The sequence below is a fragment of the Polistes fuscatus genome, unplaced genomic scaffold (genome assembly GCF_010416935.1).
Source record: "Polistes fuscatus isolate 324 unplaced genomic scaffold, CU_Pfus_HIC Scaffold12, whole genome shotgun sequence".
Lineage (NCBI taxonomy): Eukaryota > Metazoa > Arthropoda > Insecta > Hymenoptera > Vespidae > Polistes > Polistes fuscatus.
In genome coordinates this window covers 3202099-3215410 of record NW_025113020.1, presented here as the reverse complement: position 1 = coordinate 3215410, position 13312 = coordinate 3202099, and positions in this window count along the sequence as shown.

Genomic DNA, 13312 nt, shown 5'->3' with positions numbered 1-13312 from the left:
AGCGTCCTTCATTAGTCGTTGACAGAGATACTAATATATATGAAAATAATAATAATAAATATTTCTTTAATATTATAGAAATTCAAACGTAAACATAATTCACAGTTACATATTTATTAAAACGATGATTTATTTCATAGATTTTTATGCACTGAAAGCTATGAGACAAAAAGTAAGTCTTACTAAACGAGTCTTCTTTTCTCATGATTTTACTGTTCTCATTTATGCGTATGCCTAAGTATTATATGTTTAAACTTTCTTTGATTAATTTCCAGTTCATTCTCGTGTTCCAACAGGCTCAAGATTTAACGAAAAATTTAATTAATTTTGTGATTTTGAAGAGAATAGAACCATAACGGATATGTAATATGTTTAAATTTGTTTGTATATTTTTTTATTATTCGATAAATATACTATTTAACTTGAAGCTAGCATTTCAAGTAATTCTAGCCGACTTGAAATGAGTTTCTAAGTTTAAAATTATGTCACAATGATAAATGTAAACTAATATATATTTTACAAAATAATTATATTACTATTTAACCAAATTTTATTCCTTCATCACAAGGGTAAAAATTTTTAACTCTTCGTACTGAATTCGAGTTTACGAGTAAATAGCATTTAGTAATGGCCACATAAAATTGTCTTGTGGAACACAGGATAAAATTGAAAAAGCTTTTGTTGATTGGTTTTGATACTTGACTATGAATTTTTTATTTGTTAACTGAAATACAAGGATTATGTAGAAAGGATATGACTGAGTTTTTTGTTTTTTTAATTTCTTCAATAGTCTAGTGTTCTATATTTTATCGATAGCTTGTCTAATGCCCATTAATACTGCTGAACAGTATTTTTTCAATTCGAAATCTTGTGATATATGACGAATTACACGATAAATTTTCTCAATAGTGGAATGGTGTTTTCGAAAGTCAAACTAATGCTTAAAGAATGCTGGGGTATCTGATGCTTTGAAGAGACAATTGATTGGTATATTTTCAAACAATTTTGATATTTTTAAAAAAGACAAATTGGATGATATAATATAACTTCGTGTACTAACTCAATGTAATCAGTCTCTTCATAAATATCATCATTAAATTATATTTTGTTAATAAAACATTTCAATAAATAACATTATTATTCTAAATAACAATGATAACTTTTTGTTTTCGTTTAATTTTTAGAATAATTCAATGTACGACACACGATTGTTTATGTTTTAAATATAACAAAATATTTCTTTAATTATGTAAAATCCAAAATAATAATCTTGGAACTTTTTTGATAGTACGCTGGAATAATGTTTAAGGATAGAAACATAGTTTCTTTACTAAGTTCTTCAATTATTAATACGCACTAACATAATTTTGTTTAGTTTAATTTCTCTGTTTTTAAATAATTGATGAGTCAACTTCACTCGTTTTGAATATTTCTGGTTGGTATTCTTATATTAATTATTTTCTTCGTGAATTATTGAAGACAAAATATTTGAATTATTTTACAGTTCTATTGTTATATTTTTCTTTTTTTTATTGTTTGAAGTCATGTAGTAAATTTAAGCTTTATATTAACGTTAAAAAATCCCTAAATTTCTTGCGGATTCAATGGCCATTTTTACCGTATAATCGAATGTTCTGCACTGTCTTGTAGATAAAAACTTTTTTAATTGTTCGTTGCGTATCCCTTTAATGAATTGTGTGATTAAATTTTTTTCCTGGTTAATTGTAAAATTACACTTTTTAAATATTTTCCATAAGTTAACGGCATATTTTTCTATAGTTTCTCGTTCGTACTGATTTCGAATCATAAAACGTTTTCTGTGTTGATCACATTCATTGGAAGATGAAAATAAAAGGAGGTAATAATTGATTATTTTTTCGTATGAAAGCTCAGAGAAGTTCACACAAGGGAAAGTTTGTTTGACACTCTTACTGATATCATTTTCTATCATTGCATCGAAAAAAATAGCCATTTCCTCGTTTGGTATCCCGAAATAATCAGCTGCAAATTCAAATTTATTTAACCAATCACAAAATAAACCTTCTCTCATTGGATTGTAAGTATTCATTATTGTTAGAGTTTGATTTACATAATCTCTCATTTCGTAAGCTTTTTCAAATTCAATGGCCTTTCTTAAAATTTCAATGAACGATGAGCTAGGATTTTGTTTTAAATGAGTTCTCAATTCCTGAATTCGGATTCCATTAATAAATTGTTCTAATAATTTATCTTCTACGTTAATGATATAAAAGCACTTATTGAGTATTTTTCGTAAATTATCTGCATATTTGCTTATCGTCTCTTTTTCATATTGATTTCGAATATAAAAACGCTTTCTGTGAAAAGTAATTATAGTGGCAGGATAAGCAAAATGTATAATGTAATAGCTTAATACTTCTTCGTATGAACGTAACGAGAAATTGACAGAAGGAAAACATTTCTTGACTGTCGTGTGTATAGAATTATCCACCATCTCATTGAAGAATTTCATCATTTTCTTATTTGGTACTCGCAAAAAATCTACCACAAATTCATATTTATTGAACCACATATAAAACATATCACTATTTTCTGAATTGTAAATATTAATCATCGTAAATGCTTTATTCAGATAATGAGTTATTGGATTATTTTCCTCAAATTCAATGGCCTTCGTTACCAATCCATCGAATGAGAAATAAGGAGTTTCAGTTAAATAATTTCTCAAATCATCGTCCCGTATTCCAATAAAAAATTGTTTGCATAATTCTTTTTCTAGGTCACTTTTAATAGAAAAATTAGAAGATAATTTTCGCAAACTTTCAGCATATTTTTGTATCGTTTCTTTTTCATATTGACATCGATGTTTAAAACGTATTCTGTTGAAATCATTTTCATTGTAAGTAGCAAAATAGAGAAGGTATTTGTTTATTATGTTCTTGTATCCAAGGTTAACGAAGTTGACAGAAGAAAAAGTCCGCCTAACGCACTTATGAACATCCATGTCCACCATTGTCCCGAAAAATTCAATCATTTTATCATTTGGTACTTCAATAACATCTGCTACATATTCAAATCTATTTAACCACGTAAAAAAGTTTACTTCTGTTTCTGGATTGAAAATATTAATCATTTTAAGAGCTCTATTCGTTAAATGAGTTATTTCATCAATTTTGCGTAATAGACCTTCGTTGTTCATTATTCTCAAAATGAAAAACACTTGTTGTCACTTATCGTACTTAAACTGATATTCTTATGAATGTTCTTCGTTCGTACTTCTGTTTTGTTTTTACCAATAACTGCATTACTTCACATTTATATATAATTAAAGGATCTAATAATTGCAATGATTATTAAAAATTTCAAAAAATACTAATAAAATGAATAAAAATAAATGTACAAAAATTCAATGAATATCTTAACGTTTTAACGAACATTTAACGACTCACTATTTAAACTTTATTGCTTTTGAATAAGATGAGAGTGGGGAATTTATTCGGCGTCCTACATTAGTCTTTGGCAGAGATAATAATAAAACAGACAATAAGCATAATAAACAATTCTTGAATATTGCAAATTCAAACTTCAACAAAGTTCACAGTCACGTATTCATTCTAACGATGTCATTTTTAATAGATTCCTGTAGACTAAAAGCCAAAAGTAAGAAAAAAAGAATACTAACTGAACAATTTTCTCTTACCCATGCTTCTTCCGTTCACATTCATGCGTATACACAAGTATAATACATGTTAAATATTATTGCAAATTCGAAAATGAAGATACTTAATTGTACATTACCTTTAAGACGAAATCGTACTTTTATATTGTAGGATTCGTGAAAAAATTGGGACGTTGAACTGACACTGGACCAGGAACCTTGAACCACAGATTTTTCGCTTTCCGGGCGACTGCTTTTTATCGATTGAGTTATTCAGGAACCACCACCGTCCAATCTCTCCACGAATTGCCTATTTAAGTATTTGACATGGAGGCACTCATCCCACCCTCTATCCCCCCCTCTATCCCCCCCTATAACAACATTCGACCCCGAATGTTCCATCATTTTAAACTTCTTTTTGAACTATCTATTTTTTACGTTGTACGTTCGTTTTTAGTCTTCGTCGTTACGTCATTACGTCATTATATCGTTACATCATAACCTTGAACGCACTGCTGCGCGCTTAAAAAGGTCTCTTGCCTAGTTCTCTAGCCAACCACCACCCAATCAACGTCGCTACTATCGCCTAACCTCCTTTTGATAGATCTTCAATGAATTATTTTTTCTCCCGTTGTTGTTCGATTGTAGAAGCGTGTTATGAAGCAAACTTTCAATCTCGGACGAGTCTCCAATTGATAGGATTCGTGAAAAAATTGGGCTCGATGGATCTGACTGGACCGGGACTCGAACCACGGATCTTTTAATTTCCGGGCGACTGTGCTTTTTATCCATTGAGCTATCCAGAGCCCACCTGTCCAATCTCTTCACGAATGCCTATTTAAGTATTTGGCATGGAGGCGCTCGTCCCACAATATCTTTGTTCAAACTAACAACCGAAAATCAAAACAAAATGACTAACCAAACAAGTGTTGAAGATCAAACTTTATGTCAAATATTTAAATAGGTATTCGTGTGAGAATTGGGCTGAGGACTCTGGATAGTTCAATTTATAAGAGCAGTTTATCATAAAGCAAAAGATTTGTGGTTCTAGTCCCGGTCCCCCACTCTTCTCACCATTGCTAAGTTCGCACTTCTAGGCCCACTAACAAAAACAAACTTCTCATTCAAAAATGAGACAAATAAGTGACGAATTAGGCAAAGAATGGGCACTCTTTATGGTTCCACATACGAGCGAGGTATGCCACGAAGGTGGTAAGTTGAGTGAAAGGTGAGACAGGTTTTCAACATTTTGTTGAATGTCGTTAATTATTGTATTCTTGTATATTAGACAGTGGTTTTATGTTGCAAGGATTTTCACCGACGAGCCAATAAAGTTTTACGTTTTCTATTGGCTTTATTATTTCTTTTATTTGTTGTTATTGTTATTTAACACTTATCTTCCTCATCATTAGCTTATCACAAAATTCAGAGGACTCCATGTTTGATGAATTTGCGTACATATATTGGTACATTTGACATAATTTCATGTGTTAACTCATAATCAGTCTTTAAGTAAATATCATAAATAAATTGTGTTTTTATTCAGTAAAAAATTGAAATAAATTACAATAATGTTCTAAATTACAATTGTCACTTTTTGTTTAGATATAATTTTTACAAAAGTTTATCTTTCGGAAACAAACTTTTATGTCTTAAATATTATATTATTTTCTTAATCGTGTCAGATCTAAAAATAAACCCGCTTAATTTTTTCGAAAACGAGCAGGTATATCGTTTAACGATAGAAACATAAAAGTTTTGCTTATTTCTTCTTGTAACATGGACTAAATTAATATTCTAAGAGAAATTTCTTTCTTCTAAAATAATTGACGCAAAAACATAAATAGATTTGAATACTTCTTGTTTCCATAGAAAATGTTTAAATAAAGAGATATTTTTTGATTTGTTAATTATCCTAGCGAGTTATTAAAGATTAAAAATTACATTGATTTGCAGTCCGCTTATTCTAATTGAATTGTTTTTAATTGATGAGTATTTATAATTTATTTTAGCCGCTATAATTATTTTTGCAATAAAGTTAGTTGTCTTTTAAATGCAATTGCCATTCTGACCGTTTTATCGAATGGTATCGTTGGTAATGTATTTAACAAAGTTCTTACTTCATCGTTGTGTATTCCTTTAATGAATAGATTGCGTAATTTTATTTCCCGGCGACTCGTAGAATTGCACATATTATATATTTTTCGTAAATTTTTAGCATATTTCTCTATTGTTTCTTGTTCGTATTGATCTCGACACATTAAACGTTTTACGTGTAAATCATTTTTGTGAAAAGAAGTGAAAAAACGAAGATAATAATTAATTGTCTCCTCGTACGATAGTTTTGAGAAATTGATAGAAGGATAAGCATTCTTAATGCGCGTATGTAGATCATTATCTATCATTTTATTGAAGAAATAAATGATTTTATTATCTGGTACCTTGATGGCATCTGCTACATACTCAAATTTATTTAACCAATCATAAAACATATCTCCCTTAGACGGATCGTATTTATGAATCATTGTAAGAGCAGGATTAATATAATTGGTAATAAAATGACGATTATCAAATTCAACGGCAAACTTAACCATTTCGTCGAATGATATATCAGGAGTTTTACTTAATTCATTTTTAATATTATTATTGCGTATTCCTTTAATAAATTGTTCGCATATTATTTTTTCCGAAGGATTTGTATAACTGCAATTATTATATATTTTTCTTAAACTTTCAGCATATTTTTCTATCGTTTCTTTTTCGTATCTAATTCGACAAGTGAGTCGTTTTTCGTGTAAGTCATGTAAATTTGACAAATTGAACAAACTGAAGTAATGGTTTATTATCTCATCGTACGAAAGTACAGAGAAGTTGACATTAGGATGAATATTCTTTACATCCAAATGAATATCATTGTCGACCATTTTATTAAAAAATTCCACCATTTTATCATTTGGTACGTTGACGATATCTGCCACGTATTCAAATTTATTTAACCACGAATAAAACATACCTTCTCTCGTTGGATTGTAAATATGAATCAATGAAAGTGCGGGATTAATATATTTGGTAATAAAATTACGATTATCTAATTGAACAGCAAATTTAACCATATCGTCGAATGATGTGCCAGTAATTTGACTTAATTCACTTTTAATATCGTCATTGCGTATTCCTTTAATAAATTGTTCGCGTATTATTTCTTCTTGGCGATTTTTATCGATACACTTGTTATATATTTTCCGTAAATTCTCAGCATATTTGACTATCGTTTCTCGTTCATACTGATTTCGACAAATAAGTCGACATTTGTATAAGTCAGGTACATTTGATAAATCAAAAAAACGAAGGTAATGATTTATTATCTCATCGTATGCAAGTATTGAAAAATTGACGCATGGGTAAGCCCTCTTTACCGTCAAATGTATATCATCGTCTACCATTTTATTGAAGAATTTAACCATTTTATCATTTGATACTCTGACAAAATCTGCCACATATTCAAATTTATTTAACCATTCATAAAACATACCTTCCTTAGCCGGATCGTAAATATTAATCATTAATAGAGCAGGATTTAAATAATTAGCAATTAGATTATGATTTTCTAGTTCAATAGTAATTTTAACCAATTTATCGAACGACATGCCAGAAGTTTTAGATAATTTTTTTTTCACAGCATCATCGCGGATTCCATTAAGAAATTTACTGCATAATATTTCTTCATTGCAATGCGATTTATTGCAGTTATTATATATTTTTTTTAAGCAATCGGCATATTTCTCTATCGTTTCTTGTTCGTATTGATTTCTATACATAAAACGTATAGTATTTAAATTACTATCGTAGAAAGTAGAAAAAAAATAATGATAATAATTTGTTATCTCTTCGTAGGAAAGTTCAGAAAAGTTTACACATGGGAACGTTTGTATGACACTCGTATGAACATCATTTTCTACCATCATATTAAAGAATTGAATCATTTTATCATTTGGTACACCGACGAAATATACTACATACTCAAATTTATTTAACCATTCATAAAATGTATTTTCCTTTTTTGGATTGTAAATATTAATTATTGTTAGAGCTTGATTTACATAATGATTCATTTCATTCATTTCTTCAAATTCAATTGCCTTTCTCAACGTTTCAGCGAATGATAAGTGTGGTGTTTTATTTAAATGAATTCTCACATCGTCGTTTCTGATACCGATAATAAATTGTTTCCAAAATATATCTTTTATATTACTTGTATAAAAACACTTGTTAAGTATTTTTCGTAAACTATCTGCATATTTTGCAATGGGCTCTTTTTCGTATTGAATTCTATGAAAAAAACGCTTTCTCTGAAAAGAAATTTCATAGGTGGAATCAAAACAACGAACGTAGTATTTGATTATTTCTTCGTATGGATGTAACGAGAAGTTGACAGAGGGATAAGTTTTCCTGACATTCGTATGGATTTCATCATCCACCATCCCATTGAAGAATTTAAGCATTTTATTATTTGGTACCCCGACAAAATCTGCCACATATTCAAATTTATTGAACCACTCATAAAACATACCTTCCCTTTCTACATTGTAAGTATTAATCATTGTAAGTGCTTCATTCAGATAATTGTTCATTTGATCATTTTCCTCATATTCAATGGCCCTTCTTACCGTTTCAACGAATGATAAGCCAGGAATTTCGGTTAAATAATTTCTCATATCGTCGTCCCGTATTCCAATAATGAATTGTTCGCGTAATTCTTTTTCTAGGCCAATTGTACAATAACAATTATTAGATATTCTTCTTAGACTATTAGCGTATTTTCGAATTGTTTCTTTTTCATATTGTCTACGACAAAAAAGACGTGTCCTGTTTAAATCATTTTCATAGGATTTGGCAAAATAGAGAAGATAATCGTTTATTATTTGTGTGTATCCAAGTATAAGGAAGTTGACAGAAGTAAAATACTGCCTGACGGTCTTATGGACGTCATTATCAACCATTCCCTCGAAGAATTCAATCATTTTATCATTCGGTACACCAACAATATCTGCTACGTATTCAAATCTATTTAACCACTCATAAAAAACCTCCTCTTGATGTGGTTTGTAAATATTTATCATTGTTAGTGCTTTATTTAAATAATAAGTTATTGGATTAACTTTGCGTAATGAATCTTTGTTGCTCATTATTTTCAAAATAGAAAAACCACTTGTTTTTTATCACTCTTATTCCACTTAAATAGATATTTTTATGAATGTTCTTTGTCCGTATTTCTCTTTTGCTTCTATCAATAATTGTGATAAACTTTTCATGAAATAATTTGAAAGAATCTTCTTTTTTTTTTTTTAGAAATCCATATCCTTTTTATATTTTCTATTATTTTCTTTAAATTAATATGTAAGCAAAGGATCCAATAGTTATAATAATTTTTAACAATTTTAAAAGATAATAATAAAATGAATGAGAATAAACGTAGAAAAATTCAATGAATATCTTAATGTTTCAACGAATGTTTAACGACTCATTATTTAAATCTTATTGCTTTCGAATTAGATGAGAGTGGGGAATTTAATCAGCACTCTACACTTGTCCTTCGTAGAAATATCAATATACTTAACAATAAATACAATAAACACAGTTTATTGTATATTTTAAATTTAGTTTTAAATTCAGGTTAAGATATCAGTACACATTTTGTTTTTATTCTTATTAACTTCGTATACTCCTATTGTGTAAAAATTAGTATTCTGCATTACGACTCTGAAAATCTTCATTTATAGGTGCATTTTAAATAAACTATTAAAAAGTATAAAACATTAAAAATTCTAAAAAAAAGATATCATTTTGAACTATATTACCAGAAGTGTTAAGTGGTGCGTAATTGGTGAAAGTTAAAGAAAAAAAAATTAAGGAAAGAACGTTAGACGAATTTTCTATTTACGTAAATAAACAAAAATAAAAAGCTACTCTTGTTTCAGGAGTAATGGGTAGAACCGTTAAATCAGTGAAAGAAATTCTTCTTCATCTGGAAAAATTCGATCCTGCAAAAAAAAATTTTTTAGATTGGCGAAATAAGATGGAGTATATACTACATAAGTTTAATATAGAAAATGAGTGCAGAAAAGCTTTTATCTTATTAAATATAATCAATACTTCAATTATTCCTGTAATTAAGGCTATTATAAAACCTGTCAACATTCACCATATTTCATACGAAATGATCATTTCTATATTAGAGGAGAAGTATTCACCTTATGGGAAATATGACTCATTAAAGTATCGTTTATCAACTCGAGATCAGTTCCCAAATGAATCTGTAATAGACTACCTCTTCGCCTTAAAAAATTTAAACGATCAGATTATTTTTGGTACTGTAGCAAATTCGAAGTTACTGTCTTGTTTCATAAAAGGATTAAATAGTCAGGAAATTCGTCAAAAGTTAAATACCATACCAGATTTAAACGCATCTAATGCAGTTCGAATAGCAATGAAAATGGAATTTGACAAAAATTTGTCCACAGGAAATGTAACTTCCGAACAGAAGAAGAAGAATCTACTAAATGAATTAGAAGAAGAAGAGAAAGGACAAACAAGTCAAGCAGCAACACTTAAGAAGAAATAACTGAAAAATTTGTTAGAAAATTATCATTTATATAGAATCTTTCAATAAATGTCATATTATTACGATGTATTTTGCTAAAACAAGAAGTATTAGAAATAAATCAGATTAATGCATTGATTATGTTAAAAAACATTGTCTTCGTTTAAGCCAACATATAAGTCAAGGTGAAAAGAAGAAATTTTTTTAAAAAAGCTGTATTAATAATGGAATAATTAAATATTCAGAACATTATTTTGTAAGTACAATATTTTAATTTAGGGTCTTGATTGTCTAATGTAAGCATAAATCCTTGTTCTTGTCACTAAACTATTCTAATGTTAGATGAACATTTATTATGTTATTTGTTTATCAGAATAACATTGCATTTAAATAATAATAAACGATAGATATATTATATACATATATGTAAGTATAGACTGAACTAGAAATTCACTTTGAGTAGGAAATTTTAATTTCATGAGACTAGGCAGCATTGATAATAAACAAAAAGGAAATATGTAATGATGTTAGTGGAGTATATTGACGCAAACAATATTTGTAAAAGAATTATAATTTAAAAGATTTCTTTAAATTAAGAAAAACATAACATCGTTAGAATAATATTAAACAAAATCAAATCTGTAACAGTTAACTTTAGTAAATGTTTACATTTCGAATAATCAACAAACTGTTTAGAATATTTAAACATATTGATATTTCGTACGAGGATTTATGTTGGGTTCTAAGCCTTTTAGGTACTGCGGAATTTTTGGGGGAGGTGCTATTTCTCTGAACGGCAGAGTCTGACGCGAACTACGGCTGAAAGATGTATTACTGGAATGTGTAACAGACAATGCCGTTTTCTACGCGAGTACAATGGATTAAAGTATTCGATGATTAAATTATAATTTTTTTTCAATATATATTGCACATACTTCAATTTTAACAATTCATTTTGACAATTAATAATACATTTGGGTATGATATATGATACATTATTGGGATCGTTATATATTGTTTTAGAACGCCAAAGAAGTATTACTTTTTACGAGCGTACATATATACACTAACCAGTTTGTGAAGTTATACTTCATTTTGAACCACATTTTAAAGATTTGTTGAAAAATATTACCGACATTGTTATATATCCTTGATTTGTTTTATTTACAAGAATTTAAAACATATTTTTCCTATTCTCGTTTTCTAAAAAAAGCAAATTGATGAATATTTACTAAATTGATAAAAATCAACTGATCATTCTAGCAATTGACCGAGCTATCTATGAAGAACATGTTTAATATATACTATTACGTAATAAATCTTTTTCATTGTTTTTCTCTTGTTTCGTTTTCGAAACGTTTTCCTCGTTGGAGGCGATAGTCAAGCAACCAAAGAGAAGCTTTATTGTTAAAACAAAAGAATTAAGCGACGAAAAATTTTCAGATCACCGCCTCATTGCTGCCGTAAGAATTTTCGATAAGGTTCACAGAATCTGGAAACCCTAGAAATCTCGTAAATTTAATCCTTCTAGCAAAATATAATTTATTTAACAATAGATTTGTTCTTTCATCCATTGGACTTGTAAAAACTCTTAGATTGGAAAGTTATCTAGAATTCAGTCCCAAATAGTATACAAAACTCTTTATTAACTTCCTTGACCTATGAGAACGAGGTTTTATGTATCCAATAAACTGATTTATTACTAAAAAAAGTTACTAGTTAGGAAGTGGGAGAACCAATAGGTTTGGAAGAAAAATCAGTAAGTCAAACGAATCATCTGACGCTGATCTCTTGAATATTACATTTCGTTTCAATTTAAAAGCACGTATTCTGCATTCCACTAAAATCAAGGAATTTTCGTTAGGATTGATAGTTAATGTAAAAGAATAAATATTAAAGATAAATAAATTTAAGAGTGTATATTTGAGTAAAATTCATTAATATCAGTTACTACAATTATTCCGTTTGTGTTTAACAATGCAGAGACAAAGGCCTACCCCACGAGCTACAGAAGAAGGTAAGGATCTTCATTTAATTCTTTATCATCTGCCTCAAATAGAATTCTCTGCCTGTAATAGAATTCTAACTATTTTTTTAGCTTAACTACCCTCTTACTCTTCTAGTTATTACATATTTAAAAATTACATCACGTGGACGCACACACACAATTATTTAGGTCATTCTGATAAAAGCTTCGCAGCTTGACTAAAAATTTTCATAACTATTCGAATTCTCAACATTAACCACAACATATATACAATTATATATTAATGTATAATATATAATAATATATCGTATATAATAATGTATCGTAAAAGACCGAAATTGGACAATTTACAAATTCACATGGTTAAATGTTCCGTGTTTGTTCCGTGTTTTGTTTGCTAGATGGCAGCACTGAAGGATATAACCTAACATTTCGTCGTATAGCAACCTCCGAAATATTTCCGATTCGGAAGTAAAAGAATAATCTACCGGAACTGGTAGAGAAGTTTCGAGAAAAACGCTACAGGAAATGACGAAATACGATAGAGGGAGATGATTACTATATATGTTACCGTCCAAGACGTATATCTTTTTTAAGAATTACGACGTTTAAACTAACTTAAAACACGACAAATATTAATAATTAATTTACACGATTATAGATATTTACGATTTTATCCTATTTCATTATAATTTATTTTAAACCTTTTAATAAACATTATTCAATAAGATTAAGAAAATAAATTAAGAAATTCATAATAAATCTTACACATAAATATTTCGGACATACATCACGCGGCCATGTGAATTTTTAGACATTCATCTATTTCGGTTTTTTTCAACAACATATACAATATAATATAATAGTAAATCTTATTATACTAAATAAATTATTATATTAAATAAATTATTATATTATATATATATATATATATATAATAAGGTATAATAAGGTATATATATATATTAGGTTAGTGCATATGAAATGTTGTCTTTTCCTTACATGTGAACGTTTGTCCTCCCTGTTTTCGTTATTCTTTTATTTTTGGCATAACTTCGTTTATAATCGTACTGTCGACAGCCAGAGT